This window comes from Apteryx rowi, unplaced genomic scaffold (genome assembly GCF_003343035.1).
Source record: "Apteryx rowi isolate R43461 unplaced genomic scaffold, aptRow1 scaffold_72, whole genome shotgun sequence".
NCBI lineage: Eukaryota > Metazoa > Chordata > Aves > Apterygiformes > Apterygidae > Apteryx > Apteryx rowi.
Genome location: NW_020451005.1, coordinates 3,118,146 through 3,135,275, shown reverse-complemented (window position 1 = coordinate 3,135,275; position 17,130 = coordinate 3,118,146). Strand labels below are relative to the sequence as shown.

The following is a 17,130-nucleotide window of genomic DNA, read 5'->3' as shown; positions in this document are numbered from 1 at the left end:
ATGGTTGGTGGATTTTTTGGTTAAGTGTCTGCCRGAGTTGTTCATTGCATCAAGAATGTTACTTAAATCTGCAAAGAAGATCAAATAATCTTCAGCTTGTGAAGTTACTAAAGAATGTCATCACTGGTTAAAACGCAGCAGTCCACAATCAAAATGGGAGTAAGTTAGCATAAATATTACAGCACAGAAACGTTCAGGCCCCCTGTAAGTAAAGACAAGGTTCCTGGAGACTGTTTTCAACTTTTTTCAAGCTTCCTCAGACTGCAAGTTGAGAAAAGCCTTTTTTTTTTTTTTTTTGAGGGGGGAGAGGGGTGGAAAGTACAAGAATACTTAAGAAACTCAAACAATTAACAGGCTGGCTAATAAGCTGTAAATTACTCCTGTGTGGTGAATTGTGTGGGAGAGAAGGGAAAAGTTTGGGCTGCCCTTAGAATGTGTATTATGAAGTCGAGTCTCTTCTGCTTGGCTGCCCACACCTCCCTCTGGCATTAGTAACGGATGCCTTTATGTGGTCTCAGGACTAAGCTTGGTACTGTGTGTGAGGATAAAATCGTGGGAACCTCCCTTCATCCAAGACCTATTCAGGCTAATTGAAGTATTATTCCTGACCTGAGCTGTCTCAATTTCACTTTAACTAACTTGAACCTGCTAACTGCCAAGGTAGAGGACAGATCAAGCTTTAGTATAACAGAGGACTTAATCACAATTTTTTTWAAAAAATAAATGCTTTGGCTTCAGTAGAAGCTGCTAGATGGTTGCTGTGCTGCAAAATCCCAGGGCTGCAAGGTGTCTCCTATTGATAAGACCATGAAAGAAGCAGCCACACAGAATGAATTAGGGAAAGGAATTGGCTGCAGTATAAACAGCAACTATGTGAATGGTTTCATCAGGCATATTCAGGTTTGTCTGCTCTATTTTGCAGTTGGGGATTGATGTGAATAAAGATGTGTGTGAGGATAATAAGCAGTATGAATCAGAGGAAGTAGTAGGACCAGTGTAGGACACAAGTTCAGATAAACATTAAGTAAGTTTGTAACTGCTTATGAGACGAGGCTGCTTTGAAATGTGAAGTCAGCTCATCTGCACCTTAGGTGGTCCCCTTTGGGTGCTAAGGACATGTTGAGCTGAGAGACTGGGATGAGCTACAGAGTAGCAGCTATTTCGCATCCCCAGCTCACATTCTGGACATGAATGCTCAGGTATGGAGAGGAGTTGATAAAAGGAGAACGACCAGAGGACTTCAAAAAAGGGAAGGGAGAAGCTAGAAATAAATGTGAGCAAGAGCTTCAGAGCATGTGGATATGCAAAACTGTGGATTTCCTATTCCTTTTGCGAGCAAAGAGAAGATGGTTAAGCAAAACAGCACCAACTACAGATGTCATGTATACAAAGAGAAAAACCGTGTGGGGAAAAAAGTGAATCAATCTTTCAGTCAATGTAATCGTGACCTATTTGTGTTTTCATTATTATTTGGGCTAAACTAATGCCCAAGCTTCTGTTTGTGAGCTCCACATTGAAGCAAATTTGTGTTTGGACAGAAGTAAATATTTTGGGGTTTGTCTTTTTAACTGGAACAATCACTGTTGGAAATAGCTATTTAATTTTTTCCAAATAACTCACTTCTCTAGCTGAATATTTTCCTCCCTTTTTAAGGGTGAAGTGTAGGCTGGTGCGCACCCACCTGCCTCTCTGTCTCTGTCTCTGTCTCTGTCTCTCTCTCTCTCTGTGTGTGTGTGTGTGTGTGTGTGTAGATAAAATAAAAATTAGTCCAATCTGATGCAGTAGGTATCCTGTTAAGAAGAAAGTTAATACACGGTGAATGAAACAGTGGAGGGAAGAGGTTAAAATGAGGCCAGGATGGTAGATGCTATCTTCCTTGAAACTTCCTGGCCCCAGAATTTTTCAGGAGAGATGATGTTTTTGAGATCACCAGGACTCAGCCAGATTATTCTCTTCACTCCCCTCCTGCTTTAAATGGCCTTTATGAAGAATTGAGGGGGTGCAGCCAGAGACTCGCTGGGTAAGAGAAAATGCAATATCACCAAGCAGGGAAAATAGTGACTTTGACAGCTTTCTCAGCAGTCCTATGTTTATTAGTGGTTTTCACCAATTCTCCCCTTCCCAGCTGTCCATTGTCTCTTCTGCCCTGTCCATCTGGCAGCTCTTTCTTTTATTTCATTCCCCCCCTAAACAAATCCAGTGGAATAAATAATCATGATACTTATGAAGTGTTTTCTGCTACAGCTTCACTAGTTTGTGGTATCTTCCTTCCTCCCATCCCTTTTTCCCACAGTGTGCCTTGCAGCTGCCTTGTTTACTCTGTGTCCTGAAGAGTTTAGTGTTAGACTATCTCCTGCATGCCTGTTAGTACAGGGCTGTATATAATGGTGTTTCATTCTTGGTTGGCTTTTGAAKGCGACTGTAATAAACTTGATTAATTTATGAATGCAACTGAAACATRGGATAACAAAAATACAATTAAAAACTAAAGGTGAGCTATTGCACCTATGTAATTCTGACACAGCTTGCTGTAAAGCCTCTGTTTTGCATGTAAACGTTCAGGCAAGTAGCAGTTACAGTACAGATTTTTTGCTCAACCACTTGTTAAGAACCCCTGCTAAGAAATATGTGTGCCCACTGGTAGAAGGAAGTAGTATAGGGGTAGGTGTGCTTCAGATATTTGTAGGGAATTGCACTATTAAGAGGTTCTCACAAAGGCCAATCACTACTTTTTTTGTGTGTGTGTGTGCAAAGGCTCGTGGTTGCAGGTGCTTGAACCATCAGCACTCCAATGCCAAAGTGAGTATTCTGTATTTGGCTCTAAGTAATACTGAACCACAGGGCAGTGCAGTCTTTCTGCTGGTAGTGGGGCTTTGGTGACTCAGGGCTGGCTGGAGGGAGTGGCAAGTTATGGCTCTTCTCAGATGCAACCATAGGCACTGCTGTGGGGGGTAACAACAGGGTCGATCCACTTTTCTCCAGCTGAAAGTCATAGTGAGCTAAGCGGCACCCTTTAGCATACTAGTCTGACTGTCAAGTAGAAACTTGCTCCATATTTGTAGGGTATAAAAAGTGATGAGAAAGAAAATTATTTTCTGACTTCTAAATGCACCAGTATTTTTCAGGACAAGATTTGGCCCAAATGCAAAAGAAATTTCTGAAATTGAATTTCACAGTTGTTAGCCATGAATTAATCTGCAGAAGTAGCACTGTGTGTGTGTGTGTGTGTGTGTGTGTGTGTGTGTGTGTGAAGTATGTGAAGAACAGGAAGGAATACTTACGATTCAAACTACCTTGATTCAAATATTTCTTTAGTCTCGACTGTTTTTTCTCTTAATTGACCTACTTTAGATCTCAGAGTTGCAACTTCAGCTGTTTTGTTTTCAAGGAGTTCTGTACATCATTTGTTTTATCTCAAAGTAAGGTTTAAGTTGCACTGAGTAGCACAAGCTTTTATAAATGTAGTCTAAGTCCTATAATATAAATACATTTATTTTTACACCAGCAAGTCCCTGATGTGTTTATATCCATTTTGGAGTAATTATGTGTTTATCCAGTAGAGAGCACTAATGACACTGCTATCTTTCAGATGACATTCCCATCAAATTATTCAGTGTTGTCTTATAATTCTGTGCTGTGGAACATTGGGTTGGGTTTTGGACTGTGGTTTTTTTTGTAAGTCAGTGCATGGTTGAAGCTCTACTAAGTAGAGCGGTGGCAGGGAGGAGAATGTAAAAACAAGTCTAYAAGAACTGCTAAACTACTATTTACCCAGTTTGGAGGGGCAGCAGTGCTTAAGTGTCTCCTTTACCTAAGTGAAGGCCTTTAATTTGGAAGCTGATCAGCATGCCTCTTTGAATGGCTGAGGACAGCACTGGGTCAGGATAAAAGATTGGCTGCTGATACAATAAGTATCTTAAAAATCTTGGGGAGATCACTGGTATAATCAAGATTCTTCTTGCCTCGTGGTATGTAGGCAGCATCTGATCTGTTGATGTTCCAGCAAGGCACTTTTAGTAATAATTTTTTGATGTCTGCCTTTGCTTCAGAGCCAGGACAGCTGATCTGGACATGAGATAATTTACTGAGGTTGAAATTTAGAATCTTCATGGATGATGTAGCACAAGTGAGAGACCGTAACTTGCCTTTGAGATGTCAAAGGGAGTTTGTGGCCAGCAGTTTAAAAATAATAATCTCTTTACTCAGTTTTTGAGAAAATTAAATGGAGCCACTGAGAGCATATAAACACAGACCCCTAATAACAGTTTCAAAATAATTTTGGAAGAGTATTGTAAATTCACATCTTGGGTGAAACACTTCTTACCATGATGTCCAGCAGTCCAGCTGAGTTGGCTGGTAATACCTCAGTGAACTGTTAGCTTACTTCTGGAGGATGAAGATGGTGCCTGTAGGAGGAAAAAGGTGTTTTAATTCTCCCTTAGGGTTAYAGAAGAATTGTAATAATGTGACCAGTGCAAATTAATCTTCCCAAATGTACAGGCAATCTGAAAAAATCACACTGAGAAGCATGAATTACAGCAATTCATCTCAGTCTTGGAAGACTGTAAGACTAATAACTGTCTAGAGGCAATATCTTTAACTATTACATTATTTGTAAGGACTTAAAGGAAAAAGCAACAGCCACACTGTGAAGCTCAGCATGAACACATAGTGTTACCTCTAGACTTGTCATATCAGAGGATGTTTGGTTTGAACTTGGTTTACGGGACCACAGTATTATCTCTGACATACTCACAACTCCCAATTTTTATCCTTGCTAGTTAACTCATAATGGAAAGGATTCTGTTCAACACATATGGGGAAAAAGATCTAAGCACAGATGAAATACTGTATTCTCTAAATCAGAGCTAACATACATTTCATTGCTCAGGTTAGAAAAATACTTGGTTAAAAAGATCTTAATTCATTTGAAGTCCTTAACTAATAATAAACCATTTCTAGCTAAAATTGGTATACTGCTCTCAGGAAGTGGTCAGCCAGCATGTTCCATTCCAGCACACTGTTCAAACTAAACATTATCTAATTAAACTATGTGACTTACATCATTAAAAATCTCATCTTTCCATGTTTAAAAGTCAATTTGGTATGGAAAATCTGCTTGCACAGGCAAGAATCTGTTTATGGGTTAGAAGAATTTCAGTTTTTTCTAAGCGAAATAGACAACTTTTAAAATAAGAGTAGTGATAGCTATTGCTGAGAGATGCATTCATTTTGTGCATTTGTTTTTGATAATATGAATGCAATTAATTTATGCAGCTATCACACCAGTTCTTTTTTTACTTTTAACTGCATTTGTCAATTGGGCTCTAAAATCTTCCATGTGGTAACAATCTGCATTAACATACTGGTCTGCCTGAAATTAATGGGCGTCTTGCCATTTACTTCAGTAAGTCCAGGATTTTACCCGTCTTCATCTTGCATGACTGTTGCTATTCAGGGTGCGGCAGATATACTATATTCTGAATGCTGATTTATGTGAGCATTTGTTCAGCAGATGTTAGGGAGCTGAACTTGTTCATTTCAATCCACCTCTCCTATAGCAAGTGAAAAAGTGAGGCCAAATCAGTCTCAGGTGTGATGCTATTCACTTGGGATGTAATAGCTTATGGCTATTACAGTTTCTGATGAGTCAGAAATACTGGGCTGTATTTAGAAAATATAGCTGTACACTAAAAAAGGATTTATCGCTGTGAGTTAGCTGACAAAGCCAATACAATTGCTTCGCAAATGGCTAGGGAGGGGGTGAATGGAGGTATGGTTGAAACGGAGTAGGGGCTAGGCTTTTGTGTTGTTCTGCTGACGTGGTGGTCTTCCTTGTCCAGGTCCTCACCTGCCCTGAAGTAGGGTTACCACCGAACTACCTGTGACAAGGGACAGTGCCTTACATGTATAAAGCACTTGACTTCCCATTTCTCAAGGTAAGTGTTCATCTAAAGATACAAACTAAGCTTAGCCCTTGCTGATTAGCTTAAAGGAACAGTAACAACCTTCTCACCGTGCCCCTTACCACCTTTTTGCCTTTATCAGTTGCAAAATACCTTTTGCACTTCATTAGCTCAATAACCTTGTATGGGGGAAAAATCAAGACTCCAATTTACAATGAAGATAAAATAAGAACACATAACTAGCATATCTTAGCTGGAACCCACTGTGGGAGTAACTTTCTCAGTTATGTCTAGTGCTAGCCAACTCCAACTGAGCCTGGTATTTTCCCACTGCATTGTTTTTACTGATAGCTTTCATTAAATAATAACAGAAATCTTTGCAAGGGTGAAAGAGATTAACACTCTTTAAAACTGAGTTAAGAAGTGCTAAGTGATTTCCACAGCCACTGAAGAATGTGTAGGCTACATGATAAAGGAACCAGACTGTATGATAAAGCAACCTCATGATTTTACCTTTATTGTTTTCTAAAACAGTTGGTGACCAAGCATATTTTTTCCCATGTTCAAATATAAAATAAGATCTTTCCTGTTTTAAATCTCTTTTGGGGAGAAGCAGCAAAGCAGGGAAGAAGACTCCTAGTGATAATTACTAAAATGCCCAGTTCACATATGTAGTCAGACTAAGCTGTACAGGGTTTTATGTCACAAAACATGGGGTAAATTGTTACTAGCCATAACAGTAATGAAACAAAGTGGTCATAATTGAATTAGAGAATATCCTTTCTTCCTCATGCTTCACCAAAGAAGATTACCATGTAACAAAAATTACTTAAATATTATTGCTGCTTATTTGGGAACTCCTGAAATACCAGCAGTGGGCAAAAGCTGAGCTAGATTTCTGGCCGGAAGAGTGTGCTTGGGAGAACCTTGCCTCCTATGTAACATCCCCCACTGTCAAGAGATGCTGTCAGCCTATGGCATTCAGACACTTTAGACCCCCACAGTTCTGTGAGTGCTAAAGAGCCACAATAATAAATGTTACCATCTGCTTCTGGTTAGGAGTTTGTGTCTCATCCTATCCTCCACAGTGATCCATGCACTTGAGACAGCCAGGCCCAAACCAGGATCACACCCTGAAAAACCTCATCTGGTCCAAACCTGCTCTAGACTGCCTGCCTAGCAACCCAGGTCACTCCAAGATCACAGTACTGATGTCCCATATGCTGACTAGGTCCCCTTTGCATACATTGATTGTGTCCTGCTATTTCATGCCCTCTGCAGGATTAGCACCCAGCAGTGTGCGGTGATGTTTGTCCTTCCATGACTATGACTTTCTGCAGTGGTTGCATTGCACTGTGGCCACAGAGCTGTGCAAAAAACACAAAAGACTTGCCTATAGGAGCCAGAATATATGTAGGAGTTGGATCTTCACTTTGGAACTTCGTGTCGGAAGAGGTAAGAGTGACTACTGGTCTCTGAACATTTGGCATTAAATGTTAAATTCTTCCAGTGAGCTTTCCTCAGTTGCCCTGCTCCTGTTTCCCTCCCCTCCAGCCCAATCACATAAATAATTTATGCCTACCCGCTATAAGGAAGGAGGAAAGGTGATTGATGGTGTTGTTTTTAGCTCTTGCAAGGCGCTCAGAGGCTGTGGTGGTGGTTGCCAAGTAGGAACCTAAGCATATAAACACCTGCAAAACTTGGTTATGCCTCAACCATTTGTGAATTCTCTGGGAAGATTAAACATGTGGGAATAAAGCTTCATACTATATCATCTCATTCCTTAGTCTAGTTCATATTTGATTAACGCAGAGATAGGAAATTCGTAAGTGTTCAGTTTAATGAGCAGTTTTAGATTTGGGGCTAAAATATGCAGTTTACAGAAGGTTGTGCAGTTGGGTTTTTTTAGGACCGTCTCATGATCTCTTTGTTTCCTCTCTTTGTAAACTCTGCAGAGTGGGGAGGGGACCATGTGTACTGCAGTGCTTGTCCAATACAGCTTTAGGCATAGTTTTTAGGAGCTCTTAGTTATCTGTGTATAAAATCAGTTGTAATGGCAAAATCAATACCAAATAATAGTTCATAACTGTGTAGAAACTTATTTTTTTTAGGTTGAAACTTTCCTGTATTTTTTTTCAAACAAACAGCCACTCAGGCTAGCATGCCAGTACTTGTATTAAGTTTTCTAAATTCCACAGTGTATCTTTCAGTAGGTTTCTCAGCCYTCTTTCTCTTCAAAATTATCTCTGAGTCTGTAGAAGCCATTTGTACTTGGACTTTATCTGTACTCTGTCTCTATCTCAGTCACATATTCTCAGAAATAAGTGACAAGGAGTGGGGTCTGCACGCTGACCAAGACCCACTTCTGTTTCAGAAGACATAGGCTTGTCATTATGTCATGAAAAATATTTAATTCTTGTGTCATCTTCAAGATGCTTTTTATTATAAGTACTACTTAAATGTTTTAAAAATGTCTAATAGATGTTAAAAGTAATACAATGCACAGCTGTTTCTGCAGATCAGTGCTGACCAGCACAGAGAATACATGTGGAGAATAACTTGTGTGTTGGAATCAGACTAATTGAAATTAAAAATCAGACTAACTGATAGTGTTAATGGTTCTCAAGACCACAAATGTGTTCTAGAGTCTTAAGATAATGTTTTAGATACAGCATGAGCCAAACTTGCATCTATCAGAAGAGAGAGATACCATCCTCTCCACTTACCTTGAGTTGGCTTTGGCATTCATCTGACTGCATTTAGAGTCAATTTAAAGCACTAAAATAATAGTGCCTTTCTATTCTGGCTGAATATTCCCACAGATATTCTGGCTTTCTTTCAAAACAAATGTGTTTTTTCTTTTGTTCTGTGTGTGTGTGGTTTTTTCTTTTTCTTTCTTTTAAGGTCTGTTGGGATAGTAAATTGAATCAATCTACTTTGCAATTGGACAAGTGCTGGTGTCAGCCCAAGGGAGGGGAGTGACCTGCACAACTGGGTGTGAAGGGAAGAGGGGTTGAGAACAGGCTATTGCAGAAGGGGAGAGGAAAACCTTCCATTTCTAGAAGGGCTGGCATTTTAATTTGGCTCAGTTTTATCATGATGTTATACACTTGCTTTTCCATGTATTATACACATTCCCTTCAGAAGGCTAAAGGAGTGGGTGAAAGAGTGGGGAAGTGTCCTGCCTCTTAGATGAAGGATACCAAACTCTGCTAATTAATTCACTAAGGAGATACATCTATCTTTGCCTCATACTAATGTGTGAAGAAGATGTTAAAACTTGCATTAGCAGACAGAAAGCACCATAATAATATTAAAAATGGAACTGGCCTGCTCCTGATTTATTAATGTCACTAGTGGAATTTGAACTGATTTATCAAGATGAGACTTTATCGTGCTTAGTACTTCTACACAAATAGCCCATAAATCATTCATCAATTACATCTTATTGAAAGTTATGGTTTTATTTTTTTCTCAAACCCCTACAGGCATAGAAAATTGTTTTGATCCGTGTTCACATGTAATAAAGCTCTTTCTCCCACCTCCTCTTACTGTATTTTGATATTTATTCAAGTTTAAGGCTATACCAGAGTTGTGCAGCCAGCAGTGTTTGTCTGAAAGGAGAGAAGTTTGTGATGCTCCAACAAGTATTGGGAGACTGCATGYAGACAGTCTCAGGTCTTCTGGAAAAGCTTGGCACCCTGGATCTCTTACTGTTCTGAATGATGGTTGATTAAGGTTTTACTGGGTGTTTGGGGAGTAAGGGAGCATTGCATTTTAAAGACTAAAACTGGTCTCTCTACAGTTACTCTATTGCCTTGTTTTACACTTGCTGTCCCAGCTGTTATATTTATCCCAGCACTGTAAGTTCAGCAATCCTCTTTCCACTCAACACCACTAGAGCTGAGGGCTATTTTAGCTCAGCTACTCATGGCTAATGCACACTGCTTGCTATACATATTCGTTCCAGCAAATTTCTCCCTAAGCTACAGCTTTTGTCATCATCTCTGATTTGAGGAACTTTCACCCACCCATCCAGATCTAACATAAAACATGTTTCTCAGGGCTTGCTCTAATGACAGAATAAATGGTAAGCATGATGATGGGGTAATTCCTTCTTTGCAAAAAGTACTGTAGGGCCTCAACTAGTGTCCTCAGCCTCCCAGATTTCCTCCACTAGCATGCAATAACTGTGATGGACGATCCCCAAACCTAGTGCAGGATTTGCCTCTGGAGTAGAAGCAAGAGGGCTGTTACCAAACATACAACGAAGTGTTACTCATTTCTGTTAGCAGAAGCAGGAAAGTCACAGATCYGTTTGGCTAACGGGAAGGGAGGAGAGTGAGGACAAAGGGTGGGTTCGGGTTTCTTGTCTTCTGAAAACAGGAAGCAGTATTTCTTCTCTGGACAGTACTTCAGGGAAACAAGCACAAGAGGAAGTACCCAGTTAGARATGATTGACACAGGGAAGGGACTTTTTTGCCCAGATATGTTTTTTGGGGAGAAAAAAGTGACCAGAAGAAATAGAATAGCCTGTTCTGAAGGGCTGCAAGAGGAAAACTGCAGATTTATAAAAAGCTATAGCCCAGGAACAATATGGCAAAGTGAACTAATCAAAAGCAAAACTCTGCAACAGCGTGGTAAGTGATAGAGGACATCACAGCAGACTAAAATTAGTGAAAATACAAGCAAACACTACCAGGAGGGAAAGATTGCCCAGAGGGTTTTGATATCATAACTTTTAATACCTCAAAGCGAGCTAGTGAGAAAACTGTTCACATGAAGGGTGGATTGGCAGTGATCTCTCTAAAATATTATTTTTGGGTTGCTCATCTCTAGTGCCTGGTGACGTGGCTTCAGGGAAGGAGGCTCTGCACATTTGTATAGCATGCAAGTTTCTGAAACCATACTGAGCCCTAGAGGATTCTTTATACAGTAAATAAAAGAGCTAAGGCTGCTAATAAGGACAGTGTTGTTCTGGCAGTACTTGTTATTCAGCAAAAATCCTTGAGCATTTCAGTCTATTTAAGGTGTTTCCTTTCTCTGGACACTTCGGTCTGTCTGGCTGTCAGCTATCTAGGTGTTAGAAACGCTTGGATTGCTTGCTTATAGTAGGGGTGAACTGCTTTATTACATTCTGAGTCAACCTGGGAATGCCTAGTTATTTTGTTTAGGCTCTCAGTCCCCTATCCTAGGATACACTTGGATGATTGTATGCACCCTTCAGYGTAGCAGGCTTTTATTGCACACACATGCACACGCACCCTGCCCTCATCTCAGTATCTCAGAGCATTGTTGGAAACTGTGTGCTGAGGATTGTACCTCCAGGGTTGTCATTTCCTTTTATTTGCACGTTTTAGGAGATGGTGAGAATAAAAACCTCAGTATGATATTTTTTGAAGCATAAAACTGGAACAAGACAGCAGTAGCTGTGAGAGGTATAAAGCTAATGTAGAGATGGATCCTAATGTTGCAAACTAGGTGTATGGATTGAGTTAACGTGCTCTCAGGGTGAGGAAAAAGAGGACTTGGCATGAATTAGGTTAGAGAATGAAGAAATGAGAAGGAAGATAGCTAGATACACAGATGCAGCTCCTGGAATAGAAGCCAAAATCACCTAGCATAATGCTTTGGGAAAGTCACCCATGCTAATTGTACAGCCATAGACATACATACTGAAGGCACAAAGAATTATAAAGTAAACAAAGCCACAGTATCTTAAAAAAATGAGATAAATTTATAAAACTTGCAAAATATGCATATTTTATAGCATACTTTATAGATAATAATTTGGGAGATTGGYTGATAGAGAGAGAAAAAAAACTTTTGTCAATGGAATGTAATTGGCTCTATTTTATATTGAGTGTTTACAGCAATAGGTTGGCTTCATATAAGTGTTTTAAATAAATTACCGTAACTGTAAAACAGAAATTGGGACTCTGAAAGGAATAAAAGGACTCACTTTGCCTAATTTAGATCACTGATATAGGAGGTCAGACTCCCTAAGCTTCTTCTGTCAATGAAGGGACTAGAGGAGGGAAGGACAGACTGATTCCTTTCTGGGAAAATGTAAAGCTCATAGAATTGAAATGGCTACAGCAAGTTTCCAGGCGTGACCCTAAAGAAGAATCTAGGTGAACTATTTTTAGTGCCCATATCAATGTAACTGCATGTCAGTGAATAATGTTGACCTAATGAGTTGATTGTAAAGTAAATTCTCTACTTACCTGTTAGTGAATAATTTCAATCAGTTGTTTTTGTGGGCCTAGATTATATATTGCCAAACTAAAATATGTTGCAGAGTAAATTGTGTTGGAATGAAAAGCAAGTCACTGATCAGACATACTACCTGATAATTCATGAAAAGGTGACCACTGATCTTTAACATTTTATCATTATATAAGAAAATTATCTTGGATTATCTCAAGATAAGAGTGATCTACTGAGAGTGCCAGTAAACATTTGCTTTTTGATAATCTTGTTATCATAATCCTTCTCTTATTGTCTTTTAGAGGAGTAATTTAATTATAAGTAGCTGAAGGTTTTCTTAGGCTCTATAATAGTTTTTTTTGAATTCTTTCTTAGTGAGTTCAGCAGAAGAGACTGAAAAACATTTAAAACACCAGAAATATAAAACCAGTATTATCTTTTAGAAATCTCTTACCTGTCTGGATCAATTTATATTCAGAGATGTGGCACCCATAATGTTTAATTCAAAATCAATTCACAATGAAATGCAAGTTGGTGGAGGAAAGTTAGGAGTGTGCAGACCCCTCCCTTGGCAGCCGCAGTGGAAACAGACGTGCTGCTAAGGACAAGAAGAACGGAGACTCCAGCAGAGTACAAATACAACTACAAAAAGCTGACTTTTGTTTTAAGGCACTCATGCAAACAAACATACAGGCACTTGTGTCTACAGTTCTTACTGGGGAACAAGAAGTAATACATAAGCAAACATTCAAGTCGAGCTGTAGCATTTTTGCTAATGGTCATAGACTTTCCATACAAAATCTCTGCTTTTTGGAGTTATAGCATTGGCAAAAAATATCAATAAACTATCTGTGATCAACATAAGCAGGGAATGGTTACTTGGCAGGAATTGCTGAATTAGACCCTATGCTGAACATGGTAAATGTTATTTAACTAACCTTCACAGCGCTGTGATGCAGGAGAGAAGTTACTATACACACCTAACATGCCTGGGACGCTCAAATGAAGTGACCTGACCAAAACTGTGTAGTTGTCTGTTAGACTGGTAGTCGTGCTCTCAGTATTGTGCCAGTTGTCCCATGAAGAACAAAGGAGAAAGTGTAAATTGCTCATGTAATGCTTAGTACGCAATTAGGTATTTAGAAAACAATTGCAATAAAAAAGACCCTGATGTGGGTGTAAAGGATAGATCTTTGAAGTCTGACTGTGATTATAAGCTATGCATACTTGTGGTCTGTGGAATCTTTTTATGTAAAATGTTYCCAAAGATTCAATTTTTCAAAAGACAGCTATATTTAATTTTAGAAGGAAGCTATTCTGAATGCCTAAGCACATGTATCACTCTTCTCATTCAAAACTGGATATTAAAAAAGATTCAATGTAGGTGAGTCAAGCTGGACTGCTGAACTTTTGGGTCTAGCCTTTGTGAACTTGAAACAAGGGGAAGCAAGCCAGAAAGGTAGGATTCCAACTGAATTTCTGAGTGAGTCAGCTACCTACATGTAAGCTTCTTTTCCTTCTCTTCAGTGTAGAAAAATGGATTTAAATTCATTCCTGTATGAATTTTAAGTGCAGACAGATATGCAGACAGAACTTTGTATCTAACCAGTTAGGTAGATTTACAGAAGTTGAGACTTGTGTTTTGACAATCTTGACCAAGAGGTGTTGTAGCAAAATGTTGCCATTGAAATTTATAGGACTGAGATTTCTTTCATCCTCCTGAAAGACGGTGTGAGGGCTAAACTTCTGTTGAAAGCTTTGGGACTTTATGGTACTTAGGTACATTACAAACTCCAGAGTTTCTTTTTATTCCTTTCTTCTCCTTCCCTTTCCCCAGATTAATGAAAGTGTAAGAAACCACTAGTGATGAAAAGCTCTGGGCTTCTCTGTCCTTCTTAGGAAAAGCAGATGACAAGGTACTCAGTCAGTGGAAGACCAAGAAAGCAGCATAGTGGGGAAGAGGGAAAACCTGTGTATTTGCTTCTTCTAAAGACAGTAGAAGAAACAGGATTGACAACTACATGAGAAAATCACAGTCTCAGAGCCCTCACACAGGGAAATATAAGTTATTAAGAATCAGGTATCAGTTAAAAATAGCATTTGAGATGAGTTTTTTTCCTGGAAAGTAAAGATACATTAATTTTAAGGAAAAAAAATCTATCTTAGCTGGCAATAGGGGAAAGCCCTAGGAAGTCCCCTAAGATTTTTCTAGTAAGATATATGCCACATGCACCAGAGAGGGAAGATAGGATATACAGTATTCTGGGTGACAGGTTGGGGGAATGAAACGCACTCCTTGAGGGAAGCGTGGAGCTCACGTGCTAATAATGATCAGTGACTAGATCTGACCTATAGAGCTTACATTGCCCAAATCAGAGGAAATTTAATCTCGTTTGAACGGAGACGGACTCAGTACTCTGGGGGTTCATACTTAGCCCTTCTAGGTATGCTCTCTGTAACTTTCTCTTTAGCTCATTCTCTCCAGCTATAAAATAGTAAAGATAATAATACTTTATCTCAGGGGGTTATGTAAATCTATAAATAATTGAAATATTCTAGTAATGGTGGATATATGGGGAAAAAAAGCAAGGAAATGCATTGCCATAAATCTTTATTTATTGTAACTACTATGCTCACAGAAATGTATTTGGCTAAAAAAAAAAAGTTCTGTTGAACTCAAACTGTAATCCTTCTCGTTATCAATGTTCGCTAGTTTACAACATGACTGGTTACAGGTTTCTCCTCTGTCGAAAAGATCAGATATTTTGAAAATATATGTTACCTTGGCTTACGTTCTATTGTATGTCATTACTGAGGAAATCATTGCAAAATTGTGTTTAGAAGATCCCTTCTGTTGAGGTTAAAATAAGGTGACAGTAAAAGGTACGTGTCCTATAGGCGCACTTTGAATTGTATTTCTCCTGTCTTCAGGATCCATAAATAGAAAGGAAATTCAAGAAACGAGCATTTCTTACTAACACTGAATTTAAAGACAGCATGTTCTCTTATATAACCAACATGTTTTCAATAAATTGTTTCAAGCTGTACAAACGTGTTTGCCAATCCTCAAAGCAATCATTTGCAGCTAGTTTTTTTGGATGATAATAAGATTAATGATAAAATAACACTGAAAAYAATTTTAAAATAACCTTAGGGATTTAACATAAATCCATAAAAATAAGGAAATTCTGAGCTAAGGCAGCCAGAGTGTATTTAACTTAGTCTTGTTTTGCTTCTCAACTACAACACATACAATGGTTAGTTAGGAGAAAAGGGTCTAAGAACACTTGATAAAAGTACAAACCATATGTGTTATTTGAAAGAGCTGTAAGCACAGCAATGCTAAAAGGATGTTGTGTTTATCTTAATTACAAATGGCTATGTGTGTTTGTTAGAATGGCTAAATAGTTTTAAAGAAAATATTGTGTATTTTATTTCCTCCGCTTATTTTTTAAAACTGTGTGACTAACATTACCTCTAGTAGTCATTAGTTTTTTCCAGCGCCTCAGTTCGCAGTGTAATAGTAATTACCGTAGTTAGATTTCAGTTTTCATGAAATAACAACTATTTATTGTTGTATAATACATCATGAAGACAAGTTGAATCTTATCTTGAAAGCAGTATGATTTCTGTATCTATATATCATCTTTGCTATAAAGACATTTACAATAATTACTGTGTAAACAGGGGTTATACTTTTTCAATACAAAATATACTAATAATTTCTTACTATCTTTGTTTATTTAAATGACAAAGAGAGAAAACCCACAGAAAGACCAAACTGATATTGAAATAAATCTCTCACTGACCAAATACTTTTTTGGAGTATGAGTATGTCTGTTTACATCACATAAAATTTAATCTTGGTGGGTAGCTTTATAGAAACACTGCTTTGAAAGAGTGTTACTATAAGTCAGTCCTCAGTCATGAAGTCCCTTTGCCATCTTAGCTTTACTCCCCCATATATACAAGTTAAGATATGGGCTGTAAGAGATCACTTTTTTTCTCTCTTCTTTTCACAGGTTGTCTTTATTTTGTACATTCCTCATTCTTTGAGTGCCTGTCTTTGAGACCTGAGACTAATTTGCAGGAGTTTGAAAACACATAGCTACAGCTGTGTTATGCCATGTGCTCAGAAAATTTAAATTTTTCTTGTCTCCACTGGATATCCAAAATCAATAGATACTTTTGGATTTAAACTTCTTGTGCCTCAAATGCAAATCTGTAAAAGGGGAATAATAATATTCACCTTGCATGGTTTTTGTACTGGATTTTTTTCTAAAGCAGTGTTTTTACACCAAATTACTTAAGCTTATTAAAGATGCAAACAAGGAAAATTCAACCATGTAGTTGTACTGACAGTAACAGGATATATCAACAGGCTAGAAACTTTAAATCTGCTGCACAGACCTGCAACTTGATCTGAATGAACAACTACTAGCAGTCTTAGGTTGTAACCTTCCTGCTACAGAAAAGCCTTATGAAACCTAGTGTGCTCATTGCAGACAGAATCTCTGAAGACTTACATTATGAAGTTCTGGCAAGTCTCTGCTGAACATGTGCAAACTACAGTTTTTCAGACATTTATTAAATAGCTGATTTTCAAAGGACAAGATGCATTCCTTAAACAAAACCCCTCCCCCTGAATTTCTAGTCTCGGCTCAAAAATACATTTAGGCTAGAGTTTTCATATGGAAGATCTAGCACAAGGAAAATAACATCTTTCTTTTGAGATGTATTCTTGGAAATTAATATTTTTTTGGCAGAAATTTTTATTTAAAAAAAGGCTGAGGATGAAAGAAATGGGTCATGGGATGAAAGAAATCAGGTCAAAGAGTTAAAACTGCAAAATTACAGACAATGCAAAAAAGGGGTCTTAAAATGAGAAGTTTTGGGCAGCTATCATAATAATGATCCTACTATATTAGTCTGTAATAAGATCATTTCCTTCTGAGATGGCCAAGAAATAAATCCCTATAAATATGAGCTTATGTGACACTAGTGACAAGATAAT

The 17,130-nt window shown here is 38.3% G+C and overlaps 1 long non-coding RNA gene across 1 annotated transcript; it reads left to right on the top strand.

The window, feature by feature from the left end:
• The first annotated feature begins 5,807 nt into the window (after window positions 1-5,807).
• Window positions 5,808-16,309, top strand: LOC112976362. The gene is made up of 3 exons (XR_003256991.1): window positions 5,808-5,939; window positions 7,188-7,361; window positions 16,139-16,309. It is a non-coding gene; the product is annotated as an uncharacterized LOC112976362 (long non-coding RNA).
• Window positions 16,310-17,130: the final 821 nt, after the last annotated feature.